This window comes from Panulirus ornatus, chromosome 41, assembly GCF_036320965.1.
Source record: "Panulirus ornatus isolate Po-2019 chromosome 41, ASM3632096v1, whole genome shotgun sequence".
In the NCBI taxonomy this organism is placed as follows: domain Eukaryota; kingdom Metazoa; phylum Arthropoda; class Malacostraca; order Decapoda; family Palinuridae; genus Panulirus; species Panulirus ornatus.
Window position 1 is genome coordinate 3,274,624 of NC_092264.1, and position 27,904 is coordinate 3,302,527.

The window sequence follows — 27,904 nt, forward strand, 5'->3', positions numbered from 1 at the left end:
TATTTTGGGTAAGTCTCATTTATTCTGGATACGTCTGATTTATTCTGGATGCGTCTGATTTATTTTGGATACGTCTGATTTATTTTGGATGCGTCTGATTTATTCCGATTCACATAGCACTGCAAAGGACCATACGTTACTAAACCTGACGCTGGTTTTTTGTTGTTCCCCATTTAGGTCAATTCATAAAGTCTGGTTCAGTGTTTTGGTGGTGTACAAAGTAGTGTATTCCCCAAGTGGCTGAATTCAGCAACAGAGGTAAATCATGTTTTAATCCAGCTAGATTTGATTAATAGCTAACTCTGCCATGATCACATGGTATGAGGTGGCTAGGGTCCACATCATGTGTTCACAACATGGTATGAGGTGGCTGGGGTCCACATTATGTGTTCACAACATGGTATGAGGTGGCTAGGGTCCACATCATGTGTTCACAACATGGTATGAGGTGGCTGGGGTCCACATCATGTGTTCACAGCATGGTATGAGGTGGCTAGGGTCCACATCATGTGCTCACAGCATGGTATGAGGTGGCGGGATGGGGGGTTTCCAAATCATATGTTCACACACTCGTCCAGTGATGGTAGACAGATTGCCCACGAAGTCTTGAGAGAGAGAGCCACGCGTAAGATACATCACTATAATTTCTTTGTCCTAATTATATATACATATATATTTCCTTCTGAACACACAGACAGACAGAGAGACAGTCAGACACAGCAGACACTAACAGACACAACATACACTAACAGACAGACACAGCACACACTCACAGACACACTAACAGACAGACGCAAAAGACACTAACCTACACCATACATCTCCACACTCTATAACTGTCTTTTGTCTCTGCACCCCCTCCCTTGTCCTACATTTTTACTCTCCCTAACCACTAACGTAAATAAAAAAAAAGAAACAAAAGAGTAACTCGGTTTTATTCCAGTCCTCGTAATGTGGACTTTGTTTTATAGCTCCTGTTTGGTGTGAGCTATATATATTTCTTTCATACTATACGCCATTTCCCGTATTAGCGAGGTAGCGTAAAGGAGGAATTGCTGCCAGGTCCTCAGTCATCCTTTTCCCCGTCCAGGAGAGCGAGTGTGAGCGGAATGCCGTATTAAGAGTCCACTGATACACTTCATTACGTGTTGGTTGCCACTGAGGGTTGAGCAGGGCGCGGGCGTTCCCTCCAGGTGAAGAAGCCCGGGCGAGAGAAATGTTTCTCATTGACATAGATCATGTTGTTCAGCACGCGGGACCTTGGCTCCTGGCCAGGGCAGTTCATTGTACGAGACTTATATTGTACGAGAGGTATATATATATATATATATACACCTCTGAGCTGCATCCCAAGATAGAGGGATATTCTATACTTGGCTGAAAAGCTAGCTTCACCCTCCGCATACTCTCGTGTTAATGGCTTTCGTTACAAAACTTGGTCGCTGTTAGAAATCTTCTCCGTCACTCACGTTCTCTGGGAAAGTTGGCGCAAGAATTGTGCAACTGTGGCTCGCTTTCCCCGAAGAGTTCCGCCCCCCTCCTCTCTCTCTCTCTCTCTCTCTCTCTCTCTCTCTCTCTCTCTCTCTCTCTCTCTCTCTCTCTCTGGTAAACCTACTTTGTTTCGCAGACACCAAAGTGTGAAAAATCCACTTAAACTCAAAAGTAGAGTGCTTATAACACGACCCCACAGAGGTCTTCGTAGTGGAAAATGTTTATATTCTCTATCCTTTCATTTTCACCGCCAGACATATATATATTTTTCATGCTATGACGTGTTTTCATATCATGAAAAAATATTTCATCTAATAACCCACATTTTCTCTCCTAATTCTAAAAGAAAAAGGTCACTTTCACTCACATTCGTCTCTAAACTTAACGCGAATATGATGACATATTCCCACACAATATACTCACAATGAGACTCTCTTTAAACTCATATAAATTTCACATTCCTCAATCGTTCTCTATTTCCTCTTTTGTTTTGCTTACACATCATTTACTCCCTCTCTCTCTTTATATATCTCCAGGTCCCTTATGTCTCCTTGCTTTACAGCCCTGGGAAGCCCCTTTAAAAAAAAAAAAGCAAAATTTCACCCCAGTGCATTATTTCTGTGGCATAAAACTATTAATGGTGAAGGGGGACAATGCTCTTTCATATGTCCCGGCACCATAACCTGGGAGGAAAAAATAATCGGGATGTGCACCTGCTTGTGGTACAGAAGCAATTATTCCGTGTATGTGTAAATCAAGTTATTTCTAGCGTGGATGTGTATTTCACTTTACGGGCGAGTCTATCCTCGTGGTTTAGGGACAGGAAATGCTGGGTTGTATTTCAAAATAACAACAAAATGTTAATTTAGTTAGATTCATTTGGACACACATACACACACATATATATGTGCGTGCTTGTGCGTGTTTGTGTGTGTGTGTGTGTGTGTGTGTGTGTGTGTGTGTGTGTGTGTGTGTGTGTATCACTCATGACGTATTGATACACACGCATCATATGCAAATGATATGCGATCTGCTGTGTGTATTAGAGTAATCTAGCCTCTACAACACGTCGATTCAACACCTTGGTCAAAGGATCTGACACATCGGTTACTCTGTAAGTCCTCAAGAACGTAATTGAATCCCTTCTCCTTTGACAACTGCTATGGCACGTCCCTGGTGTGCCCAAGGGTCGTACACCGTCGTGTTCAAGGGCAGTACCGTCGTGCTCAAGGGTTATACTGCTGTGCTCAAGGTTTAGGCTGTACAATCTTGATACTTCACACTGACAACTAAGGCACGAACACACCTGCCATACACAGTCCATATCTGGCTTAAGGTAAAATATAGAATCTTGGTACGACCATCATCACAGCTGCCAACATCTTTTGAGATAATCTGGCAATGCAGTTGCAGAGATAGAGAGATGCCGCTCCTTTTTTTTCCCCCTTCATTTTCCTCCCACATAAAAGCTTTGCCTCTGCAATCAGCTGCAGGGTTGAAATCTGCTAGGGTGGGTCCCCGTGTGGTGTTGCCAGAGAGGGGAACGCTCTCCACTAGCCGCAGTCTTCCCCAAAAGCATGGGTTTAAATTCTGTACACAGGGAGGGAGAGACGATTGAATTCTAAGAGTGACTGAAAATCCTTCTTATACGCTGAAACTTGATGCTCAAAGGAGTTCTCCTGCAAGGCTGAAACTTGATGCTCAAAGGAGCTCCCCTGCAAGGCTGAAACTTGATACTCAAAGGAGTTTCTCTACAAGGCTGAAACTTGATACTCAAAGGAGTTTCCTGCAAGGCTGAAACTTGATACTCAAAGACGTTCCCTTGCAAGGCTGAGATTTGATACTCAAAGGAGTTCCCCTGCAAGGCTGAAACTTGATACTCAAAGGAGTACCCCTGCAAGGCTGAAACTTGATACTCAAAGGAGTTTCTCTACAAGGCTGAAACTTGATACTCAAAGGAGTTTCCTGCAAGGCTGAAACTTGATTCTCAAAGGAGTTCGCCAGTAAGGATGACTTTATTCACCTGAGGTGAATACGTATTACTAATTATGGTACAGGTTATCGTACACAAATTGTATGGTGCAAATTGATTTATGGAAATTGTTTTTCGCTCTGTCGATTATGTTGATGAGGTGATCATACCGCGAGAGATTAGCTTCTCATCCGCTCTGAAAAATTGGGTTGGCTGTGAACTGACTGACCTGCCCCGTCTGGAATTCGAACTCCGGCGGACCCGCGCATGATATACGGTCAGCGACACTAAACCCTTCCTCCACGGAAGCACCTACGGGAAGCGTCCTCAGGGTCCAATTCTCCCGGAGGCAAAACTTCTCATATTTATGCACGATGAAGAAGCACCCGTGACATTCCTTCAAGAGGGAAAGAGATTTTACAGTGTGCTTTGTCTGGTGACCTTGTAAGTTCGCCACGAAAGGTTGGGGTCCTCAAAGGGCGGCTATGATGTGACGCCTCGCTTTCACTCCTTCCGTAAACCAGCTCCTGATGTATGCAGTCGAATGCCCTGACCACAGTGGATGATTCAGGTGGAGGACGGTACATACTTTGGGCACGACGGTGCGATCGCTAGGTATGATGGCCTGGCCTTTGATTATCATCATACCCGAGGGTTCGTTTCGTCGTGGTCAAGGGTCGTACAGTCGAGCTCAAGGGGTTGTTGTGTCGTCGTGGTCAAGGGTCGCACAGTCGAGCTCAGGGGTCGTTCTTTCGTCGTAGTCAAGGGTCGCACCGTCGAACTCAGCGGGTTAAACAAAGTCGTTTTGTGTTGCCCCCAGCCTGTTACCCTAAACAACCAACAGACTTAATGATCCTTGATAATCACTTGTTTAAATGCACTCACCTTTCTGGACCTCAGCCCCCACACTTCCATAAACTGGGCTGGACTCCAGCCCCCCACACTTCCATAAACTGGAGTGGCCTCCAGCCCCCCCACACTTCCTCCTTCTTCATCAGTCCTGACACACGTTCCAGCCTCACCATCCGAGACGAAGAAAGCGACACATCCACTCACCAGCGGAGGAGCTCCTCCTCCGTCCACAATAGTGCTTCATTAGCCCCTGCCACCTGCCACCACTTAATTACCCAGATCTTCCTCTTGACTGCGCCTGTGACATGCTCCTTCAACACCCACCCTCCCTCCCTCCTCGGCGTCCTTCGTCTTGTAAGAGATTAACTCCGCCATCTCGCTGATAACGGATCTTTAATATTTCTTCTAAGATAACCCGACCGACGTTCCCCCAGGCCACAAGAATCCGTTCTGTGATAGTATTTTGTTTCGCACCCAACTTCGTAATTTGTAGTGATATTCTTATGGGGTTCCTTTTATTTCCAGTCTGGATATTAATCTCTGCATTCATTAATTCCATTATTAAAATGAATCCCTTTCTCATTTTCTTTCGCTCGCGCAAGCCGTACGAGGTTATTAGCGTTATTTGGCAGAAAAGATTCATTTTTTTTCCTCATAACTTTTAAGATTCGTCAATGTCTTCGAGAGAAGTGGAGTGACAAGACATTAAATAATTCCCTTATCGTATCTGGTATGTTTCGCTTGTGTGTGTGTGTGTGTGTGTGTGTGTGTGTGTGTGTGTGTGTGTGTGTGTGTGTGAATTTTTGTCCACTTGGTTCCCATCCTCAAATCATTTTTTGATTTTGAACAGCACCATGTTTCGAGCAACGATACAGACATCTTTCGATAACCAGTCATGGAAAAGTGAACAGAGCTGATATCTGTGTTCCTTTGAACCTAGACTCTAATTCTTTAAGGCAGGAACAGGTCTTCAGCCAGCGTTACGATTGTATATAACAATGCCGTGCTTTGCTGTCGCTATCCACACGAGCGATTTCCTTTTTTTTTCTCTATGGGGAAATAAGATGTGTTGCTAAACTCTGCGATCCAGAAGGACAAGCCTTTAAGGACTCGATCATTCTTATGTCATTAGCCGATCACCGTCGACACGAAATTCTCATTCTGGTACGCTTGTTAAAACGGCGAAAGTTATGAGCAACTGATTTGCATAATTCATGAAAAAAAAAGATATTAGGCGCCAACAGCAAAGGCAAGTTTACCTCAAACTAAGTTAACGGATATTTTGTTGTTGTTGTTGTTGTTGTTGTTGTTGTTGTGTTATCTTTTAATGGATACAGTATGCGAATTAGTTCATACTCAGTAAATACAATGGTTGGATTTGATGAAGTACTCTGGCGAAGTAGTGTGTAGTGTGAGGTACAGTGAAGAGGGGATAGTGCAAGGGGCACAGTGTCTGGGATAGTGCTAAGGATAGTGCAGAGGGCCCAGTGTCAGGGATAGTGCTAAGGATAGTGTAGAGGGCCCAGTGTCAGGGATAGTGCTAAGGATAGTGCAGGGGGCCCAGTGTCAGGGATAGTGCTAAGGATAGTGCAGGGGGCCCAGTGTCAGGGATAGTGCTAAGGATAGTGCAGGGGGGCCCAGTGTCAGGGATAGTGCTAAGGATAGTGCAGGGGGGCCCAGTGTCAGGGATAGTGCTAAGGATAGTGTAGAGGGCCCAGTGTCAGGGATAGTGCTAAGGATTGTGTAGAGGGCCCAGTGTCAGGGATAGTGCTAAGGATAGTGTAGAGGGCCCAGTGTCAGGGATAGTGCTAAGGATAGTGCAGGGGGCCCAAGTGTCAGGGATAGTGAAGGGGACAGAGCCAGGCACAACATATTAGGAAACCTGTGAGGCAGTGTAGAGGAAGATGGTGCCAACTCTTGAGGTTAACATTTTATAGAGCAGGAGGATAAGATGCACTCAAACCAAAACACAAGAGTAACTCTATAGGGAATCATAGAGCAAGCGATGGCTTCCTAATGTAGGGTTCTCTTGTCCACTGTGGCGGAGGGGGGGAAGGATACAAATCCTTGTTTTAAGGGACGAAAAGGAATCCACAACTGTTACAGTTTCGGCTCTCGGTGACCGAGTTGACCATCCGCGTTGGACATGAGGGAAGTGTACACTGGACATGAGAGGAGCGAGCATTAGGACACGAGATGTCTGGGAGGGAGAAGGAGAGGAGGTGTCTGGTGACCGTGTTATCCCGTGGTGTAGCGGTTAGAGTTCCTGACCGTGACGACGCATTCACGGGCCGTCCAGGGTAGAGAGCATAGGTTCGAATATTGGTTGCGGCAGTCGGTCCAAAGTCACCCCCAGCAGTTCAGCCATCCCTAGGGGTTGGTTGATGAAATGGGATGGCCTTGATTAGGGCCTCAGCTGCCCATGCCGTCTCAGCTAACATAAAAAAAAAAAACCCTATCACTGCTTCCTAGATGCCACTTCACCCATCAAAGGCTCCCTTCGAAAATCATGAAAGCGGTATACACTCTCTTTCCCCGATCCTTATCATATCTCTTTTTTTTTCCCCCTTTGACGTCATCCCCAAAGGAACACCGACCAATCGCGTTACCGGGAGGGAATTACAGGCTTCTTCTCCTTATTAACGAGCGCGTAGAAATGTCCTTAAACCTGCTTAGCTCATGAAATCCATTGGAATATGTAAGTTGCTGGAAAAGACATAGTGTGGTTGTACTCTTCGTGGACGCTCGTATCAAAGGATTTCCCAAGACTAACGAAGACGACTGTAGGGAGTCGGGACATGTGCAGTACTTAGGATATGTATTAAAAGACTGATGATGATGATGATGAGGAGAAGAAACGAGCGAATGAAAACGTCAGGTTTTGTGGCATTGTTCGTGATCAAGGTAAAGCGCTAGACTCAAGCTCTCTTGTCTAAACTAAAGCTTTTAAACGTCTGAAAGCGAAAGGACATTAATTCCATAGCGCGTCAGGGAACGTAGAATCTTCCCCTAGATACGCTTGGAAACCCATTTATGAAATGTAATCCTTCTAGCCTACCTTACAGAAGAGGAAAATGGGTTGAAAACGGGGTCTTGGTTGAGGACTTCCTTGGTTGAAGTACAGACGAACTTTGAAGATTTGCCACCAAATTTAGTCACAGCAAATTTGAAAACCAAACAGAAAACGGATAAGATGGTGTCACAAATATTGATGATAATGTACCATCATCATCTCAGAGTGTACACAGACCACATTGCCATTGACGTTTACATTCGTATGGATTCTAAGCCAACCCAGGGAGCTATGAATGGGTTCGGGAGGAAGGAGTAAAGAAGTAAGCTGTCCATGGTAAGATGCGAATCGACTCTGGCTGCCAAAACACCAGGCGAACGACTGAAAGAAAAAAAGGTCGATTACGTAGAATTCTCCAGACATTACACCAGACACGTACCAACGGCAAAGTAACCTAAAAAGATCCCGAAAGAGAAACGAGTTACAGACTTCAAAAGACCGAAACGTAATCAGCAAAAGGGGGGAAAAAAAAGAGGCTAAAAGAATAGGTGGAAAAGAGGGGTGACTGCAGACTCCAAGTGCCACAAGAAACGGGAAGAAAAGCCAAGAGACTTTGAAGATAGAATAGGGATCGATGTTCCTTTTATTCATGCGCAGGTTCTTGCCCTCCTGACCTGAAAAGGTGTTGGAGACATCACGAGGAAGGTTCGAGAGAGGAGCCACACCAGCAGATGCACTTACATCGTGTTCTGCGTTACGATGATTCCGACGTTGTAGATGACATTAAGACTAGCGAGATAGACAAATTTCCCCGAATGAAGTCACACGCACACTCACGCCAGGGGATGGTGACATCATCAGCAGTCGTGAAATGGCGCGGCTGATGTCACGCAGCTCCCCAAGGTGATGTCTGGCACCTGAGCCATCGAGGATGACTTCACACATGGAGGTCAAGTGTTCCCTGTGTTGATGTCACGTATCAATGTCCAGGACGAGTGATGATGTCACATAGGATTTTCTAGGACCCAGTGATGCTGGAAGAAATGATTTTTAAAGAGAAGACTCATCTCCCGACGCCAGTAAGGAAAGCATTTCATTTCTTGATTGTAATGACCTATGTTTATAGAACGAGAAGGGAGTTCTTACACTCGTGAGGCCCCGTCTCTTGTGAGTGAGTGTGTGTGTGTGTGTTTATGTGTGTGTGTGTGTGTGTGTGTGTGTGTGTGTGTGTGTGTGTGTGTGTGTGTGTGTGTGTGTGTGTGTTTTTCATGGCATCTGAAGGGAGTTGGGTGATATATTTCACAAAAGCCCCTCGTTCTTTTTGGGGAATCCTGCGATCGTCTTCGCCGTGTGTGTGTGTGTGTGTGTGTGTGTGTGTGTGTGTGTGTGTGTCATGAAGAGATTATATATATATATCGCCTCGGTGAACCGAAGACTCGTCGGGAATCGCCCCATTTGCAGTTCAGAACAACCAATCCATCGCGCCGCCAGCGGATTTCCTTGCAGGGGATCCAGCGACGTGGAAAACGAAGATGGCATCATTTTCGGACCCTCTTGTTTTGTCTTCTGGCCATGGTGGCGGACCCCTCCAGCCGCCCTGGACTAGTTGGATCCAGGATCCCCCCCCCACCACACACACACACACACACACACACACACACACACACACACACACACACACACACACACACACGAGGACTACTATCGTCTCATATCACTCGTGAAGTGAGATAGTATCTATATAAGTATCTGCTTGGCCACACTTATCCATATAAGTATCTGCTTGGCCACACTTATCCATATAAGTATCTGCTTGGCCACACTTATCCATATAAGTACCTGCTTGGCCACACTTATCCATATAAGTATCTGCTTGGCCACACTTATCCATATAAGTATCTGCTTGGCCACACTTATCCATATAAGTATCTGCTTGGCCACACTTTTCCCCACTAGTCTCTCCGAGTTTCTGTAGCCTGGCAAACATTTCGATGAAGGTTATACCAAGATATTTTTTTCCCTTTTTAAATGAGAAAAGTTTGGCTCGATAAGAGGCTTAAGAAAAGAGAAGTGTTTACACCCTACGCTCTCTCGCACACCCTCCCCTGAAACCATTCTTTTCGTTTTCCAAAATTTTCTAGAGATGTTCTCTATCTGCCTGACGCCTGCAGTCCGGCTTTTCAAATGCAGTGTTTCACAGACAGCGGAACGGTTTCTACGAAACCTAACCTCCTCATCTCTCCTCGTTCTTCTTTCGTGCCCCAGGCCAGTTACAATCATTTGTCCCGTGTTCATCAAGTAAAAAAAAAGATATTCATTTTAACCCTGCATGCATCACGTTACTCATTAGAGTTGTCACTAATGCTGGGTGTTTCTGTCGCCTGTTTAAGTGCACTACCTCACTTTAATCCTACCGTGGAACGTATTATTGTTTTATGGTTTGTGTTCGTATTATTCCCCCGCGGCATTATGAAAATCATTGTATTATTATCGTCATTATCTTCTTCTTTGTAATGGCCCGTGGCAAGCAGACGTGAAGTGTTTGGAGTCACCACGGCTTAAAGGGAGGTGAGGATTTTGCAGGAAGGAGTGAAGGGAGAGTTCTCTGTGCTTTTCTAAGCTAACCTCATCTAATTAGAATAGAAATGTGGTTAGCACTCGACAGTTAGTGGGGAGATAACCTCATTTTGGGGGGAGTTGGGTCTTCAGTCACTGTTATTCATATTTTCTGTTCTATGACTATTTGTTCAATCCGTTTGACTGAAGAACTCAGTCCAGGAGGAGAATGTGCGACTCATCTGCAATAGGGGTCATTGCGACTCAGAGGCGTGTAATGTGTAGAGTCTACATGACTTCCATCAGCTTTTACTTATGTATGTAAAGCTATAGTCCAGAAGCCGCCCCCCCTCATCTGCAAAGCTATAGTTCAGAAGCCCCCCCTTCCCTCTCCTGGGGGTTCGAACCAAGGTCCTACCTTTGCGATCTTACCGACGAGAGGTTTCAATACAGTTATTATTGTCAACTTGCAGTGTGTAGCCAGTCAACCTGTTCTGCGTCAGCCTGACACTTTCACGAAACTCCCTCGGGGGTCCTATAGTAGCAGTGGTGGGTCGTATCCTACCACCACTGGCTATAGGAAACAGTTCCTTAATATCCCCCAAAGACTTCCTTCAGTAGCAGCAATGGTGGATCGTTTCCTACCACCACTACAGGTAGGAAAGAGTTCCTCAGCAGTTCCCCTCCTGCGCTCGCGCTGCCGAACACATAAAAGGAACTCAATAAGATTTCCTTCTGCATATTCATCTTTCATCCCCGTTGACAGATGGTATCAATATCTTATCGTTCCCTCCACACGAAACACACACACACAGCTTCCATTACCTGTCCACCAGATTTCATTTCGCTTCTCTCGTCCGCTAACTCCCTCAAGATCTGACAACAATCTGTTGCAATCCCCTTTCATTTGGCAGCATCGAAACTTTTACATCAGTTTTAGACTTGCACAGACCTGCAGTGACATAGTAGGGCATAGAGTGAGTCCACACAGTTCTGTGTCTAGGCTTAAGGTTAGGTAGACTATGATATGTCTGTATATGTACAGAATATGATATATCTGTATATAAGAATATATACTTTTTCATTAGGTTATACCAATCAGCGAACTGGGGCATGTGGTATGTAAAGATGAAGAAAGACAGAGTCTAGAGAATTTAGCATGAGAAGGCCCCCAACATACAAAGTTTCCAGAATGTGGAACTACATGCATGTAGGGGGTCTCAACACATGAAGGTGCCGGCATGTGGAGGCCCCGGAGCATGTGGAGATGCCATCATGTAGATATCCATAGTGGAGTTGCGTAATCTACTTTCACTCACGCTTCCTGATGTATCCCTCATTTTCCAACAGCGTTCCATTCTCATTCTTCTTCGTGCCGTTTCGAACCTTAAGAGATTCATCTGATTTACCTCCAGTGTTTTGGTGTATCAACAAAATCTACAAGTCGTCTACATCCTCCCTTTCTTGTCGTCTTAGGACTCACACCCAAGTCTTCCTAATCGTCCCTCATCATTCGTCTAATACCTAGAACCCTTCCTCAAAAATTCTTCGGTCCACACCTCCTTTCCTTTCAAAAGACGTCCCTCATTAACCCGAGAATCTTAACAGTAGACTCTAACCTTCGCTCTACTCTCCAAAATCTATAACTTCTCATCTGGGGACCAGAGTTAAATAATCTAGCCAATATTATCGTTGACGTCCTGTCACCTGGATATGATTGAGGGAAATCTGTAGACTGGAGTCTATTATTGGATACCCAGTGAGAATGTGGGTCCTCTTTGTTCCCCTTTTGTTAATACACAGTCGCCTGAAGCAAGGTGTGTGTGTGTGTGTGTGTGTGTGTGTGTGTGTGTGTGTGTGTGTGTGTGTGTGTGTGTGTGTGTTCTTGACCTTTGCGTCTCATGATAATGATAATAATGATGATAGAGATGATGATGATAGTGATGATACAAATAGTGATGATGATTGTAGTGATGATGATGATAGTGAAGATGATAATAGTAGATATAATGATAGTGATGATTATAAGCTGTTGCCGCCGCTTCTATTGGTGATGTCGCTGCTACCTATTTGCCTTTCCTGCTTCAGCGAAGTAGCATGAGGAACAATGGAACAATAGCCTCATTTGCACACACCCAGTGTCTAGCTGTCATGTGTAATGTACCGAGCGCAGAGCCCCGCCATCCATAACCTAGTCCCACAGACGACTTGGAGCTTTTCCTTGATCGCTTCATATGTCCTGGTTATACCCACGTATCTCGTGTATATATATATATATATATATATATATATATATATATATATATATATATATATATATATATATATATATATATATATATATTCCACTTTGTTCTACAGCTTCGTCATTTTCGGAGGGAGTTCTTCTTGTGTGTGATATTAGCGTTTGATCTGAGAACTTCGGCCGAAATCACGCTCGAGAAAGATAGTCTTGCGTTCCTGTGTGTAATTTGGAAGGGAAGATGGGAGATCAGCTGGATGTAATGCAATGCACAGTGTAATTAAGCTTTTGGAAACTTGTCAGATTGCAGCGTGTCCTCAAGCGTTGTGTTGTGTGGAAACCGAGACTGTTTCGAAGCCTCGGCGTGGTTTCTAATATCTTGTGATCAAAGGGTTCGACTCCTTGATTACGACGGTACGATCTTGTGGGTGTGACAGCCTTGAGTTTGTACTCGTGTTTTTTTTGCGTCTAAAGTTATTTCGAACAGTCTGGCTAGATTGGCTATTATCAGCAGCAACAGACTCATTTGTCCTCATCGCTGCCACACACACTGTCCTCACCACTACCACACACCTGTCTTCACCATTACCACACACCTGTCCTTACCATTACCACACACTTGCTCCTCACCATTGCCACACACCTGTCCTTGCCATTACCACACACCTGTCCTCACCATTACCACACACCTGTCCTTACCATTACCACACACTTGTCCTCGCCACTACCACACACACCTGCTCCTCACCATTACCACACACCTGTCCTCACCACTACTACACACCTGTCTTCACCACTACCACACACCTGTCCCTCACCACCGCTGCCGCCTGCATCTATTGAGATGATCAAGTCTACAATTCCAGGCACGAACTAGATAAAAGAAAAAAAGACGAAGCCTTTTCTAAACTCCTGCATGTTGAACGTTTTTGTATATTCGCGTCTCTCACAAAGCAAGAAGAGACTCCTATTTTTTTTTTTTTTTTACCGTAAACAAAGCAATCAGAATAATTAGAAGTTTAAGGTGGGGTGGGGGAAAAAAAGAATAAAAGCACTGAATACAAAGGAATTTTTATGCATTTCAACACAAAAGTCTTCGTCATCAAGATTCATCTCCATGTTGACGTTTTTGATGCATCCTATTCTCGGATGGGAAAAATGATTCGTTTACGGAAATTTAATTTTTCCTCCTGCCTCACATTGACTAAAGGACAGATGTCAGTGTCATATTCGAGGCGTCTAAGGTCCCTTACAACATGCCATCACCTTCACCCGCAAACAACCTCCATGTACATTTACACTTCAAACAACCCCATGTACACTTATACTTACAAACAAACCCCCCATGTACACTTACACTTCAAACAACCGTGTACACTTATACTTACAAACAACTCCCGTGTACACTTATATTTACAAACAAACCCCCATGTACACTTACACTTCAAACAACCATGTACACTTATACTTACAAACAACTCCCGTGTACACTTATACTTACAAACAAACCCCCATGTACACTTACACTTCAAACAACCTCATGTACACTTATACTTACAAACAAACCCCCATGTACACTTACACTTCAAACAACCCCATGTACACTTATACTTACAAACAACTCCCGTGTACACTTATACTTACAAACAAACCCCCATGTACACTTACACTTCAAACAACCCCATGTACACTTATACTTACAAACAACTCCCATGTACACTTATGCTTACAAACAAACCCCCATGTACACTTACACTTCAAACAACCCCATGTACACTTATACTTACAAACAAACCCTCCATGTACACTTACACTTCAAACAACCCATGTACACTTATAGTTACAAACCAACCCATGTACACTTACAAACAACCTTCTACGTTCCCCCCTCGCATGACACACTGTCATTCCCGAACATACCATCAGTGGTGTACAGGAGGGATGTGCCCCTCACACACACACACACACACACGTGCGAGTTTGCGAGCCTCGTCTTTAACTATTATTACATCAACAGTGATAAATCACGTTTCCCCTCCCGAGATCAACATGGGATGATGAGGATTAGTTATCCTGTATATTACAAGGGTCTGTCGCCCATAAAGGGTCTCTTTAAGACTACCCCGAGACAGCCATGGGGCAGGATCACCATCCACACAAGCACAAGCACACACACACACATATATATATATATATATATATATATATATATATATATATATATATATATATATATATATATATATATATATATATATATATGTATGTTCCCCCTCACGATGTGATCATTACACGAAAGTGCACTTGGGAACTTATCATGTTTCATTCCTGTGGTTATTTGCATGTGTGTGTGTGTGTGTGTGTGTGTGTGTGTGTGTGTGTGTGTGTGTGTGTGTGTTTTAGACTATTTACGTATGATTTTTTTGGAAGACTGAATCTAAACTTACTTGCAGCCGGATGTAGTGTAATGCACAGGGTATCTGAGCCTTTGGAAACTTGTCAGGGCCACAGCGTGTCCTCAGGCGTTGCCTTATGTAGTACCGAGACTGTTTCGAAGCCTCAGTGAGGTTCCTGATATCTTGTGAAGTTCGTGGGGTTCGACCCCTTGAGCACTACGGTTCGACCCCTTGAGCACGACGGAACGAACCTGTGGGTGTGAAATGATCTGACATTTAGTAACATTTCCTCCTTGAATCCAAACACACTTCATCTGTAACTCAAACACACGCACGCACACACACACACACACACACACACACACACACACACACACACACACACACACACAAATCGCAATGAATTCTGTCTCCTGTTCTCTCCATCCACCACTAGTATTTCCCCTGCATTAAAAGCGTACATGATATTTGGACGCTAATTCAAGCGGGAGTTAGGTAGGCCCACACAGGTGGGACCAAAAAAAAAAGATGCATTGCTGGTAAAACGGGCGCTTAACGAAGTGAATTGAAAATAAAAAAACTATCGTACAGTTATACATTATACATTATTCATGGCCAAGCTTTGGATGTATGATTACCATAACTGCAGTGTATGATTACAAGACTATGGCCGTGAAATTCGTCTTAATAAGGCATAATATCACTCGAACGCTCCTTCCTATTATACTTTACTGGGCGATGCTGGCGTGCTCAGGATCGAGCGACCGACATTCACAGCGAACAAGACTCCATATGAGCGATAAGAGAATGATAACACAGAGATATTTTCTTTCCCCCGTTTTCATGTTTTGGTTTATGAGAATCATGGCGGAATAACAGTGCCCAGAATATTCGGTATATAGAATATTCGGTATCCAGAATATTCACAATCTATAATACTTCTGCAAGTCTATATATATATATATATATATATATATATATATATATATATATATATATATATATATATATATATATATATATGTTGGAAAGGATCACAATTTTGCGCGTGATCAAGATATTCCTATGAGTCCACGGGGAAAAGGAAACACGAAAAGTTCCAAAGTGCACTTTCGTGTAATAATCACATCATCAGGGGAGACACAAGAGAGAAATATAACAGTCAGTTGATATACATCGAAGAGAAGAAGCTGCCATTTGGTAAACATGTTTACCAAATGGCGTCCTAGCTTCGTCTGTTCGATGTATATCAACTGACTTATATTTCTCTCTTGTGTCTCCCCTGATGGTGTGATTATTACACGAAAGTGCACTTGGGAACTTTTCGTGTTTCATTTTCCCCGTGGACTCATAGGAATATATATATATATATATATATATATATATATATATATATATATATATATATATATATATATATATATATATATATATATATATATATATATATATATATATATATATATATATATATGTATATATTTTTTTTTTCATACTATTCGCCATTTCCCACGTTAGTGAGGTAGCGTTAAGAACAGAGAACTGGGCCTTTGAGGGAATATCCTCACCTGGCCCCTTCTGTTCCTTCTTTTGGAAAATTAAAAAAAACCGAGAGGGGAGGATTTCCAGCCCCCCGCTCCCTCCCCTTTTAGTCGCCTTCTACGACACGCAGGGAATACGTGGGAAGTATTCTTAATCCCTTATCCCCAGGGATATATATATATATATATATATATATATATATATATATATATATATATATATATATATATATATATCTGTCTACGGATTTGCTGGTAGACTATGATATATCTTTAGAGTAGGAGAAGTTTCCTGCATAAGGAGTATGATTTATTCAAGTCTGGGTCCTTTAGGGTATTGTAATCTGGTATGTTTACTTGCTCTGCCGATTTCTTCCTTTTCGGCGCAGAATCTGAAATGAGTTAACTGTGAACGTGGTCACCTTCCCAGTAACGTTGGCCATTAGTGGTTGGTGATTGGAACAGACTCCTTAGATGTCTTCCGTAGTTATCATTTCCTGTTATCGTGGTTTACTTAAGAAGGGGAGGCCTAGCTGAGTGGATGAAGCAGGAGATGCATACAATAAACATTAGATATTTCGTCAACGTACCGGCCGAAATTACCAAGGAGTTCATTAACTTTAATCATTAAAATAAAGTATTTACACACACACATACGTACGAACACACAAAAAACACACATGGGCAAAAAAACCTAGCCAAACACACACACACACACACACACACACACACACACACACACACACAAACACAGACACAGACACAAACACAAACACACACACACAAACACACACGCACACACACACACACACACACACACACACACACACACACACACACACACACACAAACACAGACACAGACACTCACACACTGGCTACAAAAATTAACATCCAGCATTGGGTTTCACAATGAAATTTCAATTATGCCTCGCTTGAAACGAAGCAATCCGGCTAATATGGATTTAATGGTCGACGGACCGGAGAGTCAGTATTAATCTCTTTCACAGTACCAAAAGCGAGGACCAGAGAGAGAGAGAGAGAGAGAGAGAGAGAGAGAGAGAGAGAGAGAGAGAGAGAGAGAGAGAGAGCGGGAATGACCATAGGGTCAACACTGTTCCCACATTCCACTGAGGATAAGAGAAGATTCTTGGCTTGTGAGAGGGCGACTTTGTACACTCGCCGCTCCTATGACCAGTTGTGTGACCTCGCCGCTCCTATGACCAGTTGTGTGACCTCGCCGCTTAGTGTTTTTTATGACCACTTGGTGACCTCCCCACTTAATGTTCCCAGGTCATAAACGCGGCAAGAATGTGTACGTGTTGTCTTATCGTATACAACCTGAGGAAGATGTTTATGAATGGTTTAGTTGGTGGTTTTAACTTTGTAGCCTTAATGACCTTTGCTCTCGATGCTCTATATTGAAGACACTCGCAGTGTATATACTCTCGACGCACTCAGTGTATATACTCTCGACACACTCAACATGTATACACTCATGAAGCACTCAGCATATACACTCATGATACACTCAGCATATACACTCACGAAGCACTCGGCATATACACTCGTGATACACTGTATATACACTCACAGCACACTCAGCATATACACTCACGACACACTCAGCATATGCACTCACAACACAGCATATACACTCACGACAAAACTCAGCCTATACAAATCACCACAGCATATACACCACAACACCCCCATATACACTTTATTAACACCGAAAATACACCACGACACACCACAAACACACACCCACAGAAAGGGCAAAACCCCCAAACACCCCCACATTACACCCCCCCAAGCCAGGGCCCCAAACACAACCACAAATTGAAGAATTCCTCCGTTTCCCAAAAACAGATTTTCCCCTGCAAAAAAAGAATTTTACCTTTTCAACATTAATAAACCCACAAACCAAAAAAAAAGGATTCCCGGAAAAACCCTTTTTAAAAATTGAATTGAAAAAAAAATTGGTTTAAGGGAACATTTCATTTTTCATGGAACGGGTGTTTTTCCCTCGTGATATTTCAAGAAATCCGTGGGAAACGCTTTAAAAAAAAAAAACCAACCAACGCCCTTCCTTTTTAATTTTTGGGGGGTGGGGTTTAGGTGGGGTTTCCGGCAAATATTACCCTAAGAGAAAGATCCGAGTTTTTCCCTTTCCCCCTTTTATTTTTTTTGGTTATCTCATCCCAAAAATTTTTAAAACGGGGAAGAAAATTTTAAAAAATCCCTTTTTTTTTTTTTTTTTATTTTTTTTTTTTATTAATTTAAATTATAATTTTTTTATTTTATAATAAAAAATAAATTTTATAATATTTTAATATTAATATTTTATATATATATATATAAATAATATATATATAAATATATATATATATAATATATATTATAAATTATATAATATAAAATATAAATAATAATAAAATATTTTAAAATATATATAAATATATATTATATAAAAAAATATTTTAATATATATATATATAAAAATATATATATATAAATATAAAATTATATATATATATATATATATATATAATGAAGAGTAAAGAAACTACCTACAAACAGGACTGTAGGTCTATATGCAAATATCAGTTTTCCTACAGCATTTTTCCCAAAATCCTCTGAGATTTATATTTTAAGCTGGGTCAGAACGGTAGCTCGACTGTTATATGAATCTGTTTGCTCTGCTTTTGTGGGGGGGTGAAATTTTTCCCTTTAATCTTTAACGGTCAGAAATGTTGAATTCACATACCCACTTCAGGCCATAAATCTATAAGCTCCTTTTAAACATACCTCAAAAGCTTACACGATAAAACTATAGTGGATTTTCTTTTCGCCTCTCTCTCTCTCTCTCTCTCTCTCTCTCTCTCTCTCTCTCTCTCTCTCTCTCTCTCTCTCTCTCTCTCTCTCTCTCTCTCTCTCTGTTCATTTTTGTAGGGGGTTGAGGTGATGGCCGGAACCATCTCACACCCTCTTCCTTAAGATGGCAGATCTTATTCAGTTATTCATTCGAATGAATTCGGCTAGACTAGAAACTGAATACATTTTTGCATTCATGGGCGATTCATCTGTCATTCCTTTCATATTATCTTTTTTTTGATAGATCTCATCGTCACGCATTTTCATTCACACTTCTCTTCATTATGAGACGTTATTAACTCCCCTGAAAAATCTCTTTGGTTCCCAGGGCTTTTTCGCCGAAGTTCTTGCTATTATGAGAACTTTCATCCGTAAAAATGTAGTCTTTGTTATTGAAAAAAAAGGAAGATATTATCCTTTATATTAGTATATAATCGTCTTGAACAACATTTGTGAATTATCCGTAATAATTGTCGTGAGATTTCTCAATTTGCATGTCAGTGTAGAGATGGAAATTACCATCACGTAAGAAAAAGGGGGAAAAGTAATCCCCATTAGCGTGACTTTCCAGTTTTCCTCCGCTAGACATCAGCTTGAGCCAGTGACAGTGTTACGTGGCTGCCACGACAACCACACACACACACACACACACACACACACACACACACACACACACACACACACACACACACACACACTCCTCCCACCGCTGCTGGAAATATACTTCGAACACCACAGGAAAATCATTCCTTGTGCTGGTTCTGGGTCGAGTTGTGAAGGACACAGAGGAACCAGAAGGCCACCAGGGATCCTCTTCGTGATGGAGGGGGTAAAAGATTCTCACAGCTAACATCGTGGAGGCAACAGATGGGGTTATTTTTAAAGGCTTAACGCCACGTTCCCGTGTGCGCAGTGAGGGCGTTTGTGGTCTAGATTACCTTGACCATTTGAAGAATGTTTTGCAAGATTTTTTTCGACTAGATGTTATCATAACTTGACGTCCTTAACCTTTCTCATGTACAGAATTGGTTGAATTAGTATTAAATGATTTATTTAAATGCTTCGGAGGACATCGATAAACTTGCATTGTTGTGGTGTGATAAAAGCGATCCTTGTCGCCCATCAAGCAAGGTCTGGACTTAGTAACTTCCTTGCACGTCTTCTGTGCTTCCGTTACTCGTTCGTCTGCAAGATCCTTCGTCGGTAAAGTTCGATACCCGATTGATCTAGGAGGGAATGTCACTGTCTCGCTCGATGCTCGGGATCAGGAGTTGAAACAGTGGCTGTGAGTTCAAAAGGACCTGACTACTGTGGATCTCCAGTGCTCCTGGTCCACAGGGCATTGGGCTGGCGGGCAAGATGCTTGGGGTCTTCTCCCTCCATCTCTGTTGGTGTGGGTTGATGGCAGGTAGTGATGCTTACGTAGCTACCACCAGTTTCGTATTGTAAAGGAGGATTACCATCTTGATAAGACTTTGAGACGCGTTTGTACTCACTGTCGAGAGGATATTTAAGCCAGGGGACCAAGTAGGTGCTGGAAATGGAGTCTGCTCTCGAAAGCCATGTAAAAAAATAGATACATAGAGGAACAGAGGGACATTTCTACGTTGAGGGAGGTTGCACACCGTGAGCCGGAGATTGGTTGGTCGTATAGCCAGTCATAGCTCCCGTTTTATCCGGTATCACACGATGGAGTGTCGACTGTGGGAGTGTTGGCCCGTTATGGTAGCCGTGGGAGCGAGGCGAGGGTTGGATACTGGCGTTAACAAGGGGACGAGGGCTTGTACATAGACCGGGGCTGGGTAGTGGCGGTACAGTGGATTTCCAAGTTTGGTTAGGTTAGCTAAGGTACGATTAGGTGAGGTAAGGTAAGATTAGGTTTGATGAGGTAAGGTAAGATTAGGTTAGGTTAGGTAAGGTTAGATAAGGTAAGGTAAGATTAGGTGAGGTTAGGTAAGATTAGGTTTGATGAGGAAGGTAAGATTAGGTTAGGCTAGGTAAGGTTAGATAAGGTAAGGTAAGATTAGGTGAGGGGAGAAATGGGGATGAAATGGGACATCTTCCTGCGTCTCTACCACCAGGGTCTAGACCCGAGGCATGCAAATGGCTGCTGCATCCCATAGTTTCCGTGTGTACAGACCGGCCACACGAGGGTTGACCGTTATGGGACTTTCTTTCTCCCTTCGATCAGTGACGCTGTCGAATTCTCTTCCCTTATTCGTCTTTCCATCTCCCTAAAAAGTCTCTGCTTTTTGGAGTGCAACGTACAAAGCATCTCTGGAAGCCTCATTCATTTTTTTCTCTCTCTTTTTCTGTCGGTCTTTTCCCCCCCCCCCTCACCCGAGATGGCTTTTGATAGGTCCATGTTTTGGCCGTGCCATGTCTGCTCTGGGGATCGCAACCTGTCATTCTCGCTTTCCCCTGCCAGGTAATATCGGTCAGAGGTCACGCTATACATACGCTGTGGTGTGACCTTTCCTCACGGTGCTGGGTGGACACCATGAGGGATTACTGTAGTCTCTAGCCACCCCGGGAAGAGAACGTTGACTGTGTGTATATGAGGGGATAATGTGATCTTCGTTAGCCAACGCCCTGGGCAGAAAACATTGACTGGTGTGTGTGTGTGTGTGTGTGTGTGTGTGAGGTTATCAAGGCTTAGGGCGAGGCTGACTCCATGAAACAGTCTTACGTACCTTTTATATACAAGTGGTCGTTTCAAGTTAAGCGCCAAGTACACAGCTGCAATTCTTGCTCCATAATCCCCCACAGCAGCTGGATGAGCCTACAGCTGACTAGCCCCCGCCTGCAGCTTCACAGCTGACTATATATATATATATATATATATATATATATATATATATATATATATATATATATATATATATATATATATATATATATGTATCATCCCACAGCTGCAGCAGCAGCACAGCCAAGCTGCAGTTGTGTGTCCCAACCTGTAGGTTTATACACCTCCGCCTATATACGCATATAGCCCTGTGGCAGCGGCAGCCCTACGAACAACTAAACCCCCCAGCCTGCAGCTGGTCCAAGCCCCCAGCCCTGCAGCTGGTCCAAGCCCCCCAGCCTGCAGCTGGTCCAATCTCTTACTGAGGCATTCCAGATTATTCAGCCCCCTCCCCCACCACACTCCTCCTCCTCCAAGCCCCGTTGTGGTTTACTGCAGATCTGAAAAAAAAGAGGAGAAAAAATACGTATTTTTGCTTCTCTACCACTGGAAAACATTCCCGCCAGATAGGGATGAGGTCCATTGACGTCTCAATTCCAGCTGAGAATTTGAACGTCGGCAAAAACTCTGTGGAATTCATGGTGGCTGGGTAGCCTCAGAGGTGACAGTACCCTCGATGGCTTAATTCTTACATTTTCTCAATTAATATCATTCGTAAACGAAGAAAAAATTATAATTACCTAGTTCTAAAAATCCACTCCAAAAAAATCTGTAATTTTTCCAGATTTCGGGTAAAAAAAAATTGTCCCCATGGTAGATACTCGTCGATATATTTTGTGAAAGTCAAGAATTAAGAAAAAAATGACAAAAAAAAAAGGAGAATGAAAACTACAGAGTTAAAAAGATGAATCAGCGATTCGTTTTTATACGAACGTAAAAACTTCTGTATCTGCCACTGGCTGAAATGCATCACTGGAAAAAGGAACTTCAGCATCAGAACTGTGTACGATTAGGAGCAGAAGGGAAGCATTGATTAGCGTACGATTAGGGACAAGGGAAGCTAGGATTAACGTACGATTAGGAGCAGAAGGGAAGCATGGTTTAGCGTACGATTAGGGACAAGGGAAGCTAGGATTAGCGTACGATTAGGAGCAGAAGGGAAGCATGGATTAACGTACGATTAGGGACAAGGGAAGCTAGGATTAACGTACGATTAGGAGCAGAAGGGAAGCATGGATTAGCGTACGATTAGGGACAAGGGAAGCTAGGATTAACGTACGATTAGGAGCAGAAGGGAAGCATGGATTAGCATACGATTAGGGACAAGGGTAGCTAGGATTAACGTACGATTAGGAGCAGAAGGGAAGCATGGATTAGCATACGATTAGGAGCAGAAGGGAAAAATGGATTAGCATACGATTAGGGGCAGAAGGGAAGCTAGGATTAACATTTAAATATGCAATCGAATTTACCACGTAAGGGATTTTGCTATACAATACAAAATTCTTATCTCTATGCTAACTTCTGATATATATATATATATATATATATATATATATATATATATATATATATATATATATATTTTTTTTTTTTTTTTTTTTTTTTTTATTACTTTATATTACTTTATATTTGTGGTTTTGTTTTTTATGTGAACGTTTTACGGTTGAAACCTTTTTAATGTTTTAATGGGTGGAAAACTGATACGTGTGTTTCACTGAAATTTTACGATTTTTTCCTTAATTTTTAGTATGTAAGAGATGCCAGAATGTGATGGTGTCTCTGTGTTTTGATATATATATTTATGTGTATAAATCTCCCATACTTGATTGCCGTTTCTCGCGTTTGCGAGGTAGCGCCAGGGACAAAAGAGGAAAAATTGCATTCGCTCACATTCATTCTTTAGCTGTCATGTGTAACGTAACCAAACCACAGCCCCCTATCCACAACCAAGTCCCACAGACCTTTCCATGGTTTCCTTCGGCCGCTTCGCATGCCCTAGGTCAGTCCACTGACAACACGTCGACCCCTGTATACCACATCATGGTGTATACTTTCTCGTCAGGGCCTCTTTGTCTTGCTCGGCTTTGAACTAATATCTCGCGGGAGCAAATACAGAAAGCCAGTCCTCAAAACTTCATCCTTCCCGATGAACCTGACTTTAGACGAACGTTCATCCCTTCACTCACCCACCTTGATGCAAGAACCTTACACACATTGAATCACACAGACGTCTGGTAGACAGTCACAACCCTGATGTGATGTTCCCTTCCGCACAGGCGCTGCTGAGGTTATGAATCCGCTTCAGAGAAACACTGGCAAGATTACAATTGACAAACGGGAAGATGCCGAACCCTGTTCGTCTCCCGCGATAGCCAGAAAAATGCTACGGAATCTGGGATTTCACGGCACATGCAAGTGCACCTCTTAGAGCCAGAAAGCGGAGTGAGGTTTAGAAGAGGAGTTCCTGACCACCGTGTGGTAAAGGGCACCTGAATGTCTCTCCACGACAATGCCTGGAGGACATGGTTGACGTGTGAGGCATCGGGGGATTCAAGGGATGACCGAGCTTTTAATGATTTGATCCTCTCAAGTTCATGGCATCATAAACCGGAGGATAACATCAAACACAACGGTGCTCTTCAACCCTCGGTGTGCGATCGTAACTTGCAGGAGGATGTGGGAGAAAAGATCATCCGAAACCTCTTCGGAATGCTCTGGGTTAAGGGGCAATTGCATTGCGTGTGCGAAGCGGTACGTAGATTGATAGGTGTGCCACTCAGCTCAGAGCGAGAGAACCGCTTGCCATTGCAACAAAAGTGGGTTAAACGACTAGACGGCCAGGAAGGCAAAGCGTATCAGAACACGTCTCGCGTTTCGACCCAGTGAACCGCAGACCTTCCTCCCACCCTCCCAGGACAACCTCCTCAATCATAATCTCCTCCCCAAGTCAAGCGCATGACATCCACAGTCGTCCGTGTCTCCTCCTGCTGTGAGTGAGGCCAACCAAGAGCTTACGAATGAAATATTTTAAATTCATTGTTAGTCCGCTCTTACGTGATGGCCTTCACCTGCCCCATCAAGACGGCCCTGACCTTCTCCATCAGGAGGACCCTGACCTACTCCAACATGACGTCCCTGACCTGCGCCATCAAGACGGCCCTGACCTTTTCCATCAAGACGGCCTTGACCTTCTCCATCAGGAGGACCCTGACCTACTCAAACGTGACGTCCCTGACCTGCTCCATCATGACGGCCTTGACCTGCTCCATCATGACGGCCCTGACCTTCTCCGACATCACAACCATGACCTAACCCACTGAGGACAGAGCCAAGCTGGCGAAATATAACACCAACATGATAGAAAACGAAAGAGAAAACGGCCTCTTGGATATCATAGTTCCTGAGGCTTTGCCTTGAAGAAAACGTTGCTTCAGTACACCACGAATTTCATATCAGTCATACCAGACGACACACATCTACCATCCTTCCTCTGCTGTTCAATACAAGGCCCCTCCCTCTTCATCCTCCTACGTCCTCCCTAAACCCTCCTACATGTCCACACATCTTCCCAAGATCCCTTTAAGAACGTATTCGAATCCCTTCTAACTAATGCCATTCTTCACCGCCGTGTCCTCCCTCCAACCCTTTCTCTTAAACAAGATATTGCAGACAGACTAGGAAAAAAAAAAGAGGAATTGGATGGCAAAAAGTAGAGGGAGACTAGACAGCTCCCAGCGGAGGTAGAGGCCGTTTATCACGCAAATGTAACATCTTTTTAGACACAATATCATCACATATATCCTTCAACCTGTATGACCGCTGATCCTCAGTATAAAAATACACATTTTCTTTTCTCAAAGTGACGTGCCTGACCAGAATTATATATATATATATATATATATATATATATATATATATATATATATATATATATATATATATATATATATATATATATATATACATATATATATATATGTATATATATATATATATATATATATATATATATATATATATATATATATATATATATATATATATATATATATATATATATATATATATGTATATATATATGTATATATATATATATATATATATATATATATATATATATATATATATATATATAGATATATATATATATATATATATATATATATATATATATATATATATATATATATATATATATATATATATATATATATATATATATATATATTTTACCAGAAGTCACAGTGGTGCGTATGATCCAGTATGTGCATAGAACCACCCAAAGAATTTGACCACACGCTGAACCTGAGTATAGTTGAGACGATGCCTTTAAACTATGAGCCATTTACTGTAACGATTGCTACACGAACGTTTGATCATCGGTGTTGACAAGAAAAAAAAAAAGAAGAAAAGGTCTACATGGGCAAAACGCTGGATAAACACATTACTCGGTGGGTCAAGTGAACGCGACCTCCTGAATATTCACAGATCCAAGAATACTTTGACCTCCCAATGAATATATAACTCAACACGATTTCCGTACTGTGTGTGTGTGTGTGTGTGTGTGTGTGTGTGTGTGTGTATAGCACTCCCCAGAGACCACCTCTTCCCTTGCTTGCAACACAACGCGAGATATTCCTGATGTTGCAATTAAACCTTGGAATAATGCTACGATCCATCAGCCAAAGTCTTTTACAACTCACTTGAGGTTATAAGAGAATTTTGACAGGAGGTTATATACGAGGTATTGTGACGACATTTAAGAATGAGTATCGTATTACCCGTAGGGACTCAGTGGCGCCCCCACCACCATCGTGGGTAATGGAGCCTGTACAGTGTGGGTACAGCAATGCAGCCGGGCTTACGTAAGTGGGTTTAGAAGCAGGTTTCCAAACGCTGATTAACATAATCCCATTTGCAGTCTAAAACATATACATTGTCAGAGTCTAACAGACCTCATCCATTTTGCAGTACGTGTCCCCACAACTATTTTATTTTATAATTTTTCTACGTGAGGTACAGAGTCTGGCAGTGTTGTCACCCATTTCTCTTTGTTCTGGCGTGAAGTGCAGAGAGTCTGACAGTGTTGTCAGCACTGTGGTTTCGGGTCAAAATGTTTTCTGACGCTAATACAGAAGGTGCGTACATGGTGTGTATGAGGAGGTGCGTATATGTCTCAGTAAGGTGTCAGCATTTTCTACTGCATGGTGCGTTTTATTCCCTTGAACACGACGGTACAGTCGTTGAGTGCGACGGTACGACCCTTGAGTGTGAAGGTACAGCCCTTGAGAACGATGGTACAACCCTTAGGCAAGATAATTCCTGGCCTTTGACATGATTAAGGGTAGTTTTATAGGAACCAAAAAGGCTATCATATCCAAGGGTCGTACCGTTTTGGTCAAGGGTCGTGCCGTTGTGTTCGAGTCGTACCGTTGTGTTCAAGGGTCGTATCGTTGTGTTCAAGAGTCGTGCCGTTGTGTTCAAGGGTCGTACCGTTGTGGTCAACAGTCGTACCGTTGTGATCATGGGTTGTACCGTTGTGGTCATGGGTCGTACCGTTGTGCTCATGGGTCTTACCGTTGTGATCAAGGGCCGTCCGTTTTGCTGAAAAGGGGGGGATGGGGGTTTAACCCTTATCATTTTTCTTTTCTCTCTTGTGAACTAACAACAGTGTCCAGTATTTGTGTAATTAATTCTACATATCTCAGTGCATTAATTTGCAATCTGACATCCATGCATAAATTATATAGGTGCCATTTCCATGGTGGTGAATAAATGTATTTTTTTTTCGACGCATTTTTCTAAAATTTAATGATTTCATTCAACACAGTTTATACGTTTTGTAAGAGATTCATGAATGTTTTTTAATGCATTTCTGTGAAATGTTGACACACGCTGCTCGACCCATATTAGATCTATCTAAGTTCTTTGGTGAGGGAAATTGAGATTTGTTTGCTCTTGGCATCCACGCGTACTGGCCTTCCACTTGTAGGAGGTCATCCACACATACGGGCATTCCACTCGTAGGAGGTCATCCACACATACGGGCCTTCCACTCGTAGGAGGTCATCCACGCATACGGGCCTTCCTCTCGTAGGTCATCCACGCATACGGGCCTTCCACTCGTAGGTCATCCACGCATACTGGCCTTCCTCTCGTAGGTCATCCACGCATACTGGCCTTCCACTCGTAGGTCATCCACGCATACTGGCCTTCCACTCGTAGGTCGTCCACGCATACGGGCCTTCCACACGTAGGAGCTCTACAGGAGGC

The 27,904-nt window shown here is 42.8% G+C and overlaps 1 protein-coding gene across 1 annotated transcript in view; it reads right to left on the reverse strand.

The window, feature by feature from the left end:
- The window catches only part of LOC139761627 (putative neural-cadherin 2), a 216,499-nt gene that overhangs the window by 70,599 nt on the left and 117,996 nt on the right, over nucleotides 1–27,904 (reverse strand). The window contains 1 exon segment of the mRNA XM_071685900.1: nucleotides 14,574–14,773. The gene's annotated coding sequence lies outside the window, so the exon portion shown is untranslated.